The 15,398-nt window shown below is 43.4% G+C and overlaps 1 protein-coding gene across 3 annotated transcripts in view; it reads left to right on the top strand.

The window, feature by feature from the left end:
• The window catches only part of CUL1 (cullin 1), a 171,015-nt gene that overhangs the window by 55,923 nt on the left and 99,694 nt on the right, over positions 1–15,398 (top strand). The window lies entirely within an intron of this gene.

Below are 15,398 nucleotides of genomic sequence, written 5' to 3'. Positions count from 1 at the left end.
AAGGTGCCCTGCCTGCTGTGATGATGCCGTTTGCAGGTCATGTCCCCATTAAATGGCTTGTCAAAGTGGTTCATGGAGACCAAAAGGGAAGGAAAGGGTGGAGGAAGTGATCTCTATTGGTTTCCCTTGCAGATACAGGATTAAAAAAAAAAAAAAAGTGATTTGATTGGCAGTAGCCAGTAACTCCCACTGCTTTCTCTGAGAGAATAGAGAGAGGGGAGAAGAGCTGTTGCTCTCGGGCACAACACTGGACCGAGATCAGACTCGGTTAAGTATTTACGGGGCGAGCTAAACATCAGAGAATGCATTAAGGTGTAAAAAAAAAAAAAAAAATTCTTCTCAAACGGAATCGGAATCCAGATTCCATGGACAATCTGATCCGACTGAGCGAGCGGACCAGGAAGTCTCTGGTCTGGTGGCTTCGGTCTCCGATGCTCAGCAGGGGAAGTCATGTCTTCCAATAGATTGGATGATTTTCACCACAGATGCCAGTCTATCCGGGTGGGGAGGAATTCTCGGCAAAGTATCCGCTCAGGGGCTTTGGTCCCTGGAAGAGTCCAGGTTACCGATAAATGTATTGGAACTGAGAGCAATCAGACTTTATCTGATTCACTGGACCGAGCAGCTCCAGGGCAGCCCGGTTCGGATCCAGTTGGACAACGCCACGGCTGTGGCTTACGTCAATCACCAAGGGGGCACCAAGAGTGTCCTGGCGGCCATAGAGTGACCAGCATTCTTCATTGGGCGGAACGATTGTTCCAGCTCTCTCCGCGGTATTCATTCCGGGGGTGGAAAATTGGCAGGCAGATTATCTCAGCCGTCAGATTCTGGATCAAGGGGAATGATCTCTTCATCCAGAGGTATTCCACCAACTGTGCCTCCGTTGGGGCACCCCGAATGGGATCTGTTGGCATCTCGGCCCAACGGGAAAGTGCGGAGGTTTGTGGCTCGCTCCCGCGATCCTCTAGCAGACGCCGCAGACACGCTGATCGCCCCGTGGAGCAGTATCAGCTACTGTATGCCTTCCCTCCTCTCAAGTTGCTGCCGAAGCTTCTTCGCAGGATAGAGGTGGAGAGAATCCCAGTTACCCTGGTAGTTCCGGACGGGCCTAGTACGCCGACCTGGTCAGGCAGGTCGCAGACGTTCCTTGGCGACTTCCTCTCAGGGAGGATCTGCTGTCGCAGGGACCGATCTTCCATCCTGCTTTACGATCGCTGGCTTAACGGCTTGGCGGTTGAGAGCCAGGTGCCGAAGGACAAGAGATTGTCAGCTTCAGTTATTCCTACTCTAATTAAAGCGAGGAAAGTGACTTCCAGAAAGATCTATCATCGCACATGGAAGTCTTATATCGCGTGGTGTGAATCTCTTGGGTTTCCTCCACGTTCTTATTTGGTGAACCGAATCTTTGCTTTTCTGCAACAGGGGGTTGAGCAGAATCTGGCCTTGAGTGCTATCAAGGGTCAGGTTTCAGCATTAGCAATCTTCTTTCAGAAGCTTTTGGCTACTCATTCCTTGGTGCGGAATTTCATCCAGGGGGTGCGACACCTGGCTCCGCCAGTGCGCACGCCTTTACCACCCTGGGATCTTAATTTGGTGCTGTCGGTTCTTCAGAAACCTCCCTTTGAAAATATCAGGGAGATTCCCTTGCTTACTTTATCCCAGAAGGGGGCCTTCTTGGTGGCTATCACTTCTGCACGCAGGTTGTCAGAACTGGCTGCATTATCCTGTTGTTCCCTAAATCTGGTGGTTCATAGGGATAAGGTTGTTCTTCGTCCGAATCCATCCTTCCTTCCTAAGGTGGTTTCAGAATTTCATTTGAATAAGGACATTGTATTGTCTTCCCTGTGTCCTAAGCCCAGTCATCCTCGAATTGCGTTGCATTCCTTGGATGTAGTTCGGGTGATCAGGGTATATTTGAATACTACGGATTCATTTCGTAAGACGGATTCACTATTGTGATCACGGATGGCCCTAAGAAGGGGTTGCCTGTTTCTGCCGCGACCATCTCTAGATGGATCAGACAGATGGTGGTATAGGCTTATTCTATTTAAGGGTCGGGATCCCCCGTTCCCTGTTAAGGCGCACTCTACTCGGGCGCTTAGTGCTTTCTGGGCCTTCCGCCATCAGGCATCAGTGGTTCAGGTTTTTAAGGCGACTACTTGGTCGTCGGTTCATACCTTTACAAAATTGTATAAGGTTGATGTGCTGGCATCGTTGGATGCCTCTTTTGGCCGCAAGGTTCCTGCAGGCCGCTGTTTGAGGAGACTGTTGGTCTACCTCGAGGGTTTGTTGGGTAGGTCTCATCTGTTTGCTAGATGAGTCCCTTGATACTTCTGGTTGGCTCCGGTTGGGCCTTCTGGATTTTGATTCTGTTCCCACCCCTCATTTGTGGCACTGCTTTGGGACTTCCCAATTTGATATTAATCAAAGAGGACTACGTCTGTCAATGAGCGACAGAGAAAAATGGATTTTTGTAAGATCTTACCGTAAAATCCTTTTCTCTTAGCTCATTGACAGACGTAGTACCCGCCCCTCTATCATTGAGTTGGGTTGGGTTAAATTCTCTGACACTGCTTTGTGACAGAACTGATTTCCTGTAGCAGACAGGAAGAGGATATACCCTCTGGGACTGCCCCTAAGGTGGAGCCAGAACATTTTCTTTCTGCTTAGTCCTACTTCTGTAGAGGGCAGCATAACCCAATTTGATATTAATCAAAGAGGACTACGTCTGTCAATGAGCTAAGAAAAGGATTTTACGGTAAGATCTTACAAAAATCCATTTATTGGGCTTCAAAACAATCCCTGTGTCCTTGTGAATGCCTCTTGGATCCTAAGCCCACGCTGTTCAACTTCTTCCCAGTTTCAGGATTAAGTCTTGTCAAATTGGAGCTTATCCTCACCTTTGCTAATTATTTGTTAAAATGCCAAAGCCTCTATTACTAAAGTTTGGGCACTTGACAGTTAAAGCGGAGTTCCGGCCTCAAATACCTTTTTTAACTAAAAATACCCCTATAATACTAATCCATCGCCCTTTACAGAACCGCTATTCTCATACTTACAAGGTGTACAGTATTGGATTTTAGTCAAAATCTTACTTTTAAAAACACTGTCTGGACGCGGCTATCTTAGACGTGGGCATTTGAAGCCGCAGTGTAATCTGCTGTGTCCTTCTTCCTGATTCCAGGGAGTGTTCTGGGAGTTCTTCCTGATTCCAGCCTCCTGGGAGTGATGACAAACAGCTCCCAGGATGCAATGCAAAGGGCGAAGTGATGTCGGTGGCCATGGCCACAGAGGGGGAGGAAGGAAAAAAGTACAATCAAAAATGCCCTGAAAATAAGGCAAGGGACCCCCGAAAAAAATTGAAAATGCCCAATTGTTGATCAGCATAGCGAGCACTCCAGGAATCACTTAAGTTGCAAAATAGGCCGGAACTCCTCTTTAAATGATAGGGGTGGGACTGGAGGAAGTTGGATTTTATTTCTGTTGGAGAAGTTCAGGCTTCATGTAAATAAAGGACTGTACAGGAACACAGGTATTGATTTTAAAAGACTCACAGGTACATGCAGACAACAAAAGGTATCTGAAGCTCAGCACTGTTCCCTTTTAGAAAAGCTTTAGAACAGGCCACTTTAGGTATATTGATCAAGGGATCTTTCTTTGCATGTCTGGGCTTGGTCAGCGGAGCGTAAGTACAGTAGACATCTTTTTGTCAGTATATAAAGTACTGTGAAAACGCAAAGAAATGTTCTAAATAAAGAATGCTATCAAAAATATATATTTTAATTGTTTTAATCAAATTTACACAATGCAAAGTGGGCGAACAGAAGAAAAATCAAATCTGTATTTGGTGTGACTACCCTTTTAGCTTCAAACCAGCATCAATTCTTCTAGGTACACTTGCACACAGTTTCTGAAAGAACTAAGCAGGTAGGTTGTTCAAACATCTTGGAGAAATAACCTCAAATCCTTCTGTCTCCTTGTAATCCCAGACAGACTCCATGAGGTTGAGATCAGGGCTCTGTGGTGGCCAAACCATCACTTCCAGAACTCCTTGTTCTTTACGCTGGAGATGGTGTCACATGATGGATAATGAACTATCAGGGAGACGTGTCATTGGCCCTAAATTTATTCTGCAGTAGCACAACGACCCCAAACATAGAGCAAATGTTGTAAACCCTCTTATACCAAGTTAAGTGAATAGCCTCAGGTAATACAGAGATGTAACAAATCCTTCTATCATATATATCTATATATATCTATATATATATATATATATATATATATATATTCTACTTGTTTAGCTGTCTTCTCTTCTCTGTATTCATACAAAAGTGCGGAATTGTGATAAAATCCTTCATCTGTCAGTATTACAGAGGAGGGGGCAGAGAGCTGCAGGTACAGTGTGTGAGAGCTGATTGGAGAAAAGAGACACACCTCTCTTCACACAGGAATGAAGTAAGGGTACAGAGCTGTGCTCTGAATAGACCAGCTCTGGGCTAAGTCCACTGCCCCCGTCACAAATTTATCTCATGCATCGGGAAAACTTGTCAGAAGTGACTCATGCTCATGAGGAACGAAGCACCAGAGAGAAATGACAGAGCTTTGGCGCTAGACAAGTAAACAGTACAGATATGTGCTTTGTTCAGATTTCATGACTGAGGTTTACAAGCACTTTAAGAACCATCAGTGTAAAGAAAGAACAAGACCTGACAGTAATGGTTTTGCCCCCACAAAGCCCTGATCTCAACATCATCGGATCTGTCTAAGATTCCATAAAGCGAGAGAAAAGGGTTTGGGGCAGCCTACATCCACAGAAGATCTGTGGTTAGTTCTCCAAGATGTTTATAATTTAGCTGCTGAATTCCTTCAAAAACTGTGTGTAAGTGTACTTGGAAGAATTGATGCTGTTTTGAAGGCAAAGGGTGGTCACACCAAATATTGATTTGATTTGGATTTCTCTTCTGTTCATTTACTTTCCATTTTGTTGATAAAAATAAAGTATTAGCACTTCTATTTATGAAAGCATTCCTGATTTACAGCATGTTTTCAACACCTGCCTAAGGCCCCGTTCACACAGGGGCGATCCGACTTCGGGGGGCGACCTCCGAGGTCGCGGTGCGAGCAGCGCGCCGCGACCTCGGAGCGGCCGCCACGGACTTCATAACATTGAAGTCTATGGCGGTCGCCTCCGGGTCGCCCCAAAGAAGCTCCGGACCCTTTTTCTAAGTCGGAGCGACTTGTGTCGCTCCTATTAGAATGGGTCCGCAGCTTCCCTATGGAAGGCGACCTGTGAGGCGAACGGGGACTGAACCTTTTGCACAGTACTGTAGTTCCCTGTTTCTAGCTGGGCTAGACCAAATATCATTTGTGGTCAATTTGATTTAAACAAACCTAAAGTGCAACAGGAAACAGTTTATAGCTATAGTGAATATTATTGTCTTTGTAAAAGAGCGCTACAGTGCCTTGCGAAAGTATTCGGCCCCCTTGAACTTAGCGACCTTTTGCCACATTTCAGGCTTCAAACATAAAGATATAAACTGTAGTTTTTTGTGAAGAATCAGCAACAAGTGGGACACAATCCATGAAGCGGAACGAAATTTATTGGATATTTCAAATTTTAACAAATAAAAAACTGAAAAATTGGGCGTGCAAAATTATTCAGCCCCCTTCACTTTCAGTGCAGCAAACTCTGTCCAGAAGTTCAGTGAGGATCTCTGAATGATCCAATGTTGACCTAAATGACTAATGATGATAAATAGAATCCACCTGTGTGTAATCAAGTCTCTGTATAAATGCACCTGCACTGTGATAGTCTCAGAGGTCCGTTTAAAGCGCAGAGAGCATCATGAAGAACAAGGAACACACCAGGCAGGTCCGAGACACTGTTGTGGAGAAGTTTAAAGCCGGATTTGGATACAAAAAGATTTCCCAAACTTTAAACATCCCAAGGAGCACTGTGCAAGCGATAATATTGAAATGGAAGGAGTATCAGACCACTGCAAATCTACGAAGACCTGGCCGTCCCTCTAAACTTTCAGCTCATACAAGGAGAAGACTGATCAGAGATGCAGCCAAGAGGCCCATGATCACTCTGGATGAACTGCAGAGATCTACAGCTGAGGTGGGAGACTCTGTCCATAGGACAACAATCAGTCGTATACTGCACAAATCTGACCTTTATGGAAGAGTGGCAAGAAGAAAGCCATTTCTTAAAGATATCCATAAAGTGTTGTTTAAAGTTTACCACAAGCCACCTGGGAGACACTCCAAACATGTGGAAGAAGGTGCTCTGGTCAGATGAAACCAAAATCAAATATTTTAGCAACAATGCAAAACGTTATGTTTGGTGTAAAAGTAACACAGCTCATCACCCTGAACACACCACCCCCACTGTCAAACATGGTGGTGGCAGCATCATGGTTTGGGCCTGCTTTTCTTCAGCAGGGACAGGGAAGATGGTTAAAATTGATGGGAAGATGGATGGAGCCAAATACAGGACCATTCTGGAAGAAAACCTGATGGAGTCTGCAAAAGACCTGAGACTGGGACGGAGATTTGTCTTCCAACAAGACAATGATCCAAAACATAAAGCAAAATCTACAATGGAATGGTTCACAAATAAACATATCCAGGTGTTAGAATGGCCAAGTCAAAGTCTAGACCTGAATCCAATCGAGAATCTGTGGAAAGAACTGAAAACTGCTGTTCCCAAATGCTCTCCTTCCAAACCTCACTGAGCTCGAGCTGTTTTGCAAGGAGGAATGGGCAAAAATTTCAGTCTCTCGATGTGCAAAACTGATAGAGACATACCCCAAGCGACTTACAGCTGTAATCGCAGCAAAAGGTGGCGCTACAAAGTTTTGCACGCCCAATTTTTCAGTTTTTTATTTGTTAAAAAAAAATGAAATATCCAATAATTTTTTTTCCACTTCATGATTGTGTCCCACTTGTTGATTCTTCAAAAAAAAAAAAAATTACAGTTTTATATCTTTGTTTGAAGCCTGAAATGTGGCAAAAGGTCGCAAAGTTCAAGGGGGCTGAATACTTTCGCAAGGCACTGTATGTTGTCTCAGCTTTTAAGTTCCGTTTCACATTTCTGCTCCTAAAATTACATGCGATCTCTGTTTGTATGGCTGAATTCGCACCGCAATCACACCCCACACGCACAGGACCCTTTTTTTTGGTCTGTAGCAGAACCGGATCGCATGGTGGTTCACACTAGTGCGATCTGATTCTGTGAAAACTTTCATATCGCACTGCGATATGCGATGTGATCTGGGGGTGTCGTTAACTTTTAATTGACACCCCCAGCGTATCTCATATGGCAGTGTGAACTGCCAGGGGTGCGGATGCGATGCAGGAACACGATGTATATTCGCAGCGTTCCCGCATCGCAGAAATGTGAACCGGCACTAATTGGTCATAAATGATTGATGATCTGGGATGATGCAAGATATATAAAGCTACATCTGTTGCTTCATCAATCAGATGACTAAGTTATCAGTGACATGTCACTAGCACTTGTGGTTACAACTTCGTCTAGTTATAACTTTTAGGATCTAATGTGTGTTGTGTTATTTTTTATTATATATATATATATATATATATACATACATACATGAGCTTTCACAGCTATTGGTTTGTATGTATTGTTTTTGGATCTTTGCACAATAGTTTTGCATATCTTGTAGATTATATAAGTACTTGGTTTTAGTGGTCCAGTGCTCATGTTTATATCCTTTGATTACTTTCTGTGTAGTCTTCATCGTATATATGATTTCCCATTTGGGACTAAAGAAGCATGCAAATTTTCAGTAGAATTTATCTATCCAGTCTAAGCTAAAACATATTTAAAGGTTTTGTGTCACATGTGCAGCAAGATTTGTTTTGTAGTTCCATTGGATGGCCACTGATGATTTAGCTTTGGCGGGCAGCTGCTTGGCATGGGATCTGGAAGCTTGTGGAAATCAATGTAGTGGTGGTTCCTACTACACTTATTTCCAGCTTCCAGGGGGGGTCAGCAAAGTATATATACATAGTTACATTGGTCCAAGCTGGTCCTCTGATTGGAAGTGGAGAGGTGGGACAGCCTGATCCCATCCCCCCCCCTTTTTAATTTTTTTTTTTATTTGTTTAGCTTTAAGATTGCTTCTTTACCTTATAGACCTTGTGCACACTGGGGCCCTTGTAAGAATTTTTCCCAGTGCCTAAGCTGCGTTTTTGGAAACTTGTTTAGGCACATCAAGCACTTGGGCATTTATTCATTTGATTGGCCAGAATCCAGAATATTAATTTATACTGGACATTGAAATGAAAAAGTGCTCAAGCGCTGAATGCGCCTAGCATTTAGGCAGAATTAGACGTGTTTACCCACCTAAGGTGCGTCAGGCGTTTTTTTTTCTGCCTCTTACCTCCCGTAAATGCCTGTGTTTGCATGGACACATAGGCTAACATGGAGGGGTGTTTAGAGGCAGAAAGAAACCCCCACCAATTTTCCCAGAAGTCTGCCTAAGATACAAGTCAGATTTCAGGCATCCCCTGCAACAAAAATTTCATTTTTGGTGAGATACTCCCAATAGGAACACATCTAAAGGAATGCAGGCCCAGCAGCTTTCCTCATTTATGTTTTGCAGCTGCACAGCTGATTGATTATGAACCCACTGCCATTAGACTGACTCAGCACAGAGGAACAAAGTTGTTTCTTCAGAATAACAAAAGGTAGGAATCTGCAACAAAGATTGTTCTAATCCTTGCAATGTACATAGATCACCCAGAGGGGAATGTTTTTTTTTTTTTTTTTTTCTCCTCAACAAAAGTGGAGTTGCACTTTAAAGTGTTACTAAACCAACAACCGTAAAATCAGTCTGTATATACAGTAAAGCATGCTTGTTATACTCACTGTGGAATTTAAAGGGGTTAATCCTCTGCATTGTGTAAAAAGGCTGTTTGATCCTGTATGCACAGATCCTCCCCTTCTTGCATTACCCCAAAAAATGTCCGGATAAAACAGTTACTGGAGTCAGTGTATTGCTAGAGTTTTTTTTTTTTCTTTGGAGAGATCATGCGATCAGCACAGGGCCATTCAGCAGTGTCCAAACGGAGGGTCAGGGGTCCTGCATCCTGATAGGACAACCAGTGCAGTATGAAAACTCCTCCTACAAGCTTTAACCACGCAGTGATCGTCACAAGACTGCTCTAACTTCTGATGAGAAAAGAGAATGAGCAGTATACAATTACTAAAATAATTGCATTTCCATGGTTTGTGTACTGTGAGAGATCAGATATAGTGACTGCAGGTTCCTGGGTTTAGTAACACTTCAAAGAGAAGTAGAGCTAAAGCTTTTTGGACATCTCTTGTGGGTCGCAAGATTGCACTTTTTGTTTTCATGCGACCCAAAATCAGCTGACAGCAGGCTAAAGTCTTCTTTCAGCTAACGTCACAGAACCACTACAGGATCCCGACAATAATGTTAGGATCTACCTCGATACGTGATCAGCTGCTGGCTCAGCATCTCAATGTGTTGCAGACAGCCTGAACCAGCTGCTCCAGTGAGCATTGGATGGGGCCCAGCAGAGTGGTGGCTGGCAGTCACTGCTTTCTGCTTAGAGCAGACTGAGAACTGAACGATCAGCGGTCATGTGATCGCTCAATTCTCGGGCTTGGAGCCAGTGGGGGACAGCTGCAGTATCAGACTGATGCTGCAGGAGAGAGGCCCATGTAGATGGGTTTTTTTCTTCTATTCCCATACTTTGCCACAGAAATGGGTGTCAAACTATTAGGTGGAGTCTAGGAAAATTTTAATCACTCACTTATCAATGACAGGCTGAGAGTGTCCGCAAACTATCTCTAGGGGCGCGCTTCTGTCTCTAACTGCAAGTGATTGTGTGATTGCCCTCCACTGATCAGACCAACTGTCAGATTTGTACTCCTAAGGCCCTGTTCACACCTGAGCGTTTTTCAGCTTCTAAAACGCTCATCTCTGAAGTCTCAAAACGCCCAACAAGCCAAATACCATTCAGTTCAATGTCCCCTGTTCTCATATTAGCGTTTTGTCACCTGAAGAAAAATGCCCGAAGCTCATAAAACATACATGAGCTTCTTTTTTGGCAGATTACCAGCATTTTTGTTAGATGTCAATTCCTGCCTCCAAACGCCTGCAAAAAAAAAAAAAAAAACGCCTGAAAAATACCCAAAAACAACGCCTCAGGTGTGAATGGAGCCTAAGGCTCCATTCACATGTCAGCGTATTGATCGCGGGCAGAATCGCCGCGATTCCGCCCGCGATCCGGAAATCATTGCAAATCGCGGGACGCCTGTGCGTTGCCCGTGATTTGCAATAGCACCCCAAACGCTGTGCGATGTTGCCGCGATTTCCGCCTGTCGAATCGCGGTAACATCGCGCAAAAAAAATCGCGGGACGCATTACGCCCAAAAAAGTACAAGAGCTTCTTTGGGGCGTAATGCGTCCTGCGATTTTTTTTTTTTTTTTTGTGTGATGTTACCGCGATTCGGCAGGCGGAAATCGCGGCAACATCGCACAGCGTTTGGGGTGCTATTGCAAATCACGGGCAACGCACAGGCGTCCCGCGATTTGCAATGATTTCCGGATCTCGGGCAGAATCGCGGCGATTCTGCCCGCGATCAATACGCTGACATGTGAATGCAGCCTTAAGATCAGTGGCTGGTGGTGTTTGTGTGTAATTGCTTATGGGAATGATTACACACAACTAGAGCCTCTGACCATTGTTTGATGCAGACGGTGTGCATACAGGGATGGCGTTTCTGGCTACAGCTACCCCTAGTGCTAAGTGTTAATTGCACTATGTGTGATAGTTTAATACGAAGTATCATTTGTCAAGGCTCCTTTATGTTGGCTTCTAAACTTTGTGAGGGTGATTACTTTTGTGACGTTGCTTCTTGCTTTTGAAAATTCCTACTTTGAAGGTGTGTGAGCACAACGGTTTCAGGGCTGTGATAGTATCGTGTGAGGGTTTTACGGGGAGGTGTGGCTCAGCTTTCCTTTCTGCTATGACATTGTTCAGTTTGGTTATTTTCCCTTCCATGTCTGAGTGGGTTCCCTTTTTTGCTAGAATCAGACAGACTTTCCTTCACACTAGTCATGGTGAGTGGGCAAATATGAGTCAAAGAAACATTGTATGTACAGAAAGCTCAATTCCAACTGCGTCGTTTGATTTGCATACTCCAGCATCAATATGGTAATACTCTAACTTTGTTTCATGCGTAGTTGTATTCATGAATATGTTCTACATCTTTTTAGCTTGTTTAATAGTTTTTTTTATCCTGGATTCTTTGCTTTTAGTACTTTGCAAATTTAGGACAAATTACATTTTTACCATTCAACAAAAGGTATAGTCCTTCTTTTTTTTTTTTTTTTTTTTTTTATGTTTTTCAAGATATACACGTGAATGTTATCAATGTGCTAATCTTCTGTTATAATTCTATTTCACATCTGTTGATGGATGGAGGAAGTCTAATTAAACCTATGTGTTATACTGCTGCCAACAGGAGGCTTGGACACTAGCAAACAAACTGTATGCCACCCCAGGATAATACTTCCTAATACCTCCATGCCTCAGTTTCTGTCCTCTTCTTCAATTAAGATCTTCTCTACATTACTGCCTGGCTTTTGAAGCGTACTCCATCCAGACCCTGCTGGACTGGGTATTGCGGGGCTAACCTGGAAGTGACCTTCGGACAGTGGTTTCCATGCTTTCCAGGTCCAACACTACTGGCATTGCCTCTGCGCATGCCCTGTCTCTGAAGGCTCACTTAGTGAATAGGCCATTCGTTGTGTGACTGAGCACAGGTGTCATTACCTGTGCTTTGTTTCCCACCACACAACTTCAAGGAAGCATTTTGCAGAGAGCTACAATCCTTGATCTGTTCCTGCTGCCCATCTACAGTGCGTTTGGTCACCCCTGGCCATCAGACCCTCTGGTCATTGACTCTCACCTGCTACCAGCTGTCCAGGTATTTGTGAGTACTTGAGGCCCTCCTGGGCCTTTGCATTGCTTAACTGGTCTTTGTGGTTGCAACATCTGATTCTAGACATGTGATTAAGTGGTATTCCTATGCGCTATCGTAATGAATAGGTGATAATGTTTTTCTAAAAAGCAGCAGCTGCTCACATCGGCCTAATGTGTCGCCACATATATACTGTTATTAGATATAAATGATGTAGCGCTTTGCTAAAAATTGTGTATGGAGTGAAAACCAATAAAGGTTATTTAAAATGTCTAATGCCTCGTTTCCACTGAGCGGATCGGTTCGGGTCGGTTCGGTTCGGTACGCTATTTTGGGTGTTTCCATTATGAAAGTGGCCCATACAACCGAACCAAACCGCACCATTCCTGGTCCTGCTTCAGATGTAGGGCCATAGGAAATGGTACGGTACGGTTAGGGCGGAGCTACTGGCGTCACACGATAGATTCCACTGATTGGCGGACAGGAAAACTTCAATGCTCACGTCAAATGAAAGAGCAAAACAAACACCTCATTTGGTGTAAACCCCGCATGGTCCCTGGTGGCCCGACTTGCAGTGGAAACGCTCACCTGAATAGACCGGACCATTCTAACTCTTCCAAACTGTACCGACCCGAACCGTTCCGCTCAGTGGAAACGAGGCATAAGTGTCCCAACAACTGGGTGGAACACTACTCCATTTTAAGTGGTTGATTCTTATAGTTAATATAAAGTGCTCTGTGTTAAGTTCATCAATATGAAAGTGCATAAAATAAAAATCAACTCTAAAATTCATGGTATATAAAGTGCTCTTAGGCCCCTTTCACACTTGTGCGACTTGTCCTGAGAATTGGAACTGCAAAGTCGCATGACAAGTTGTACCCCATGATTTGCAATGAGTGCTGTTCATATATGTGCAGCGACTTCAAAGTAGTTCCTGAACTACTTTGGTCTGACTGATGCAACTTGAGATCCATCGACCTCAAGATTACACAGACATCACTTCCAAGTCTCTTGAATTTCAGTTCGCACCAGTGTGATATGTGTGTGTATATAATATATGTACATGTGACATATAGAATAGAAATAAATGGTAATAGCTAAATTATGCACCCAGTAGATACAACCTTGGTGTAAATATATTAATATTAGATATTAAAATATGGAAGGAAGTCCCAAGAAACATTGATCTTCAATGTGTGCAAAAGGAAACTTTCAAATGGTGATTTTTCCTTCTTTCTGTATCAGCGTGTCTCCCATTAAATTCAATAATCCTGTTTTTGACAGCGTGTTGCAATATATTGAGAGGATTGCAGCTCACCTTAAGGCTCAATCTATACTGTTTTATAAGAAACCAGGAAGATCCTGCGCTAAGTAAATGGTGAAAAAGGTTGATAATGTGAAGCAGCTGATACACTTGATCTATATAAATCAAATAATCGTGGAAAACCAATAGTGCAGCGCTATCGTGAAAAATTAATATAAAAAATGAATTTAAAGACTTGTGATCATAAATTGTACACAAAAGTGATAAATCACAAATAAATTGGTCCAACACTAAAATGATAAAGTGAAACCATAAGTGCATAAATTAACAGTCATCGGACGTGCATATAAAGTGAACAAAAGTCCAAAGAAAAACTTCCATAATGAATATGCAGGTCCCAGAATGGATAGTAGCTGGAGAGCAAGCTGAAATCCCAAGGAGATGTTACAGCTGGAAAACACCCGTGACAAATGTGTAATTTGGCTGCTTACCGGAAGCTACGGCCCCCCAAATCAATGGTCAGGCCATACACGCTGAGATGTATTGTCTGTAAACTCCTTCCTATAGAACCCTGGATGGGGAGTCTGTCTCCTCCAGATCCAGTATATCACAGATCCAGGCACATATACATCAGATATATGGGGAAGAGACAAGGAGACCCATAGCGTAATCCAGTTTTGTGTAAGCAATAAAATGTATTCTAAGTTGCACTTACATTTAGAAGATAAAAAGAATCGCATCAATGAATCCTATAAAATCTGCGGCATCCCGCGTGTAGTATACAAGCCAGGCGCCTAGGGGGCTTGGTGGTTGAGCGTCAGGTACCGCCCGACGGGTTTCGTCTTACGGGACGTCGTATACTGTTTTATAGATCAAGCATTGCTTTGCCAGCACGTCTCTCCTCAGTGCTCTATCGCTGTAGGTCTGCCCGTGTGTGTCCTCCTAGGCTGCTCCTCTCGGATTTACTCCTATGTTAGATCCTAAATATATGAAGGAATCTGTCATATTGTAAAATAATTCTATATTTTATTAAAAAATTGAATAGTAACACTCCCATTTAAGTAAAGGATAAACCGTCCAATCTGGTAACAGTATACACTGCAAAAACTCCCAGTCCGGCAGAGACTCGGGGGGGGGCGGGGGGGGGGGTGATTTGCCATCACCTTGCCCTCACTCGACTTCCTGTCTCAGAGGATCCGGGACTTGATCGTTTTCCCCCGCTGCCGGCAGTTCCGGTAAGCGAGGAAAATGGCAGGGACGCGGCAGGAGGGGGGGGGCACCTCTTCCGCCACACCGTAAGGGTGATCCCGCGGCGAAAGCTGAAAGCCGACCGCCCGCCGTTTAAAAAAAAATACCGGGGTTATGGCAGCTATCGTTAGGCGGTCGGTCGGTAAGTGCTTAACAACAAAGTCATACATAATACCGTAAAATATATGTTCACAAAGTACAGACTATACTGTCCCTAACAGGAAAAATATTGCCAAAACAAAGTAATACCATTCTAAATATAGCTTTAGTTTAGTGGATATTTTTGTACTTCTTTTTTTTTTTTTTTTTAAATAGCTTTACTTTAGTAATTAAAAATTTTCAACTGTACCTGAAGTATACAATTTGTAATTTATTCTATTTTGTTATGTTCATACTGTATATAAGGCTCAGTTCACACAAATGTTTCTGAAAATAACTCACTTTTTTGTCTAAGAATCCTTCTGTATAAGCTTTGTGAGTTAAAAAGGTTTTTTTTTTTGCCCTCATGTAGTGGTGCACTGAAATGAAAATTCTGGTACCAAGACTGAAAATGAAATATGCACTTGGCCGAAAACTAAAATGAACAGTTTAAAAAAAAAAAAAAATTAAATTATTGTGGCTAGCGTTTTTGCATTGAGGTCAGTGGGACTCGATTTTGCATTTGAGTCAGTGGGACACGATTTTGCATTGGAGTCAGTGGGACTCGATTTTGCATTGAGGTCAGTTTGACTCGATTTTTGCATTGAGGTCAGTGGGACACGATTTTTGCATTGAGGTCAGTGGGACACGATTTTTGCATTGAGGTCAGTTTGACTCGATTTTTGCATTGAGGTCAGTGGGACACGATTTTTGCATTGAGGTCAGTGGGACACGATTTTTGCATTGAGGTCAGTGGGTCAC

This window comes from Pelophylax lessonae (genome assembly GCF_965119305.1).
Source record: "Pelophylax lessonae genome assembly, chromosome: 5".
Taxonomy (NCBI): domain Eukaryota; kingdom Metazoa; phylum Chordata; class Amphibia; order Anura; family Ranidae; genus Pelophylax; species Pelophylax lessonae.
The sequence above is the reverse complement of the archived record's forward strand: the minus strand, read 5'-3'. Positions and strand labels throughout refer to the sequence as shown.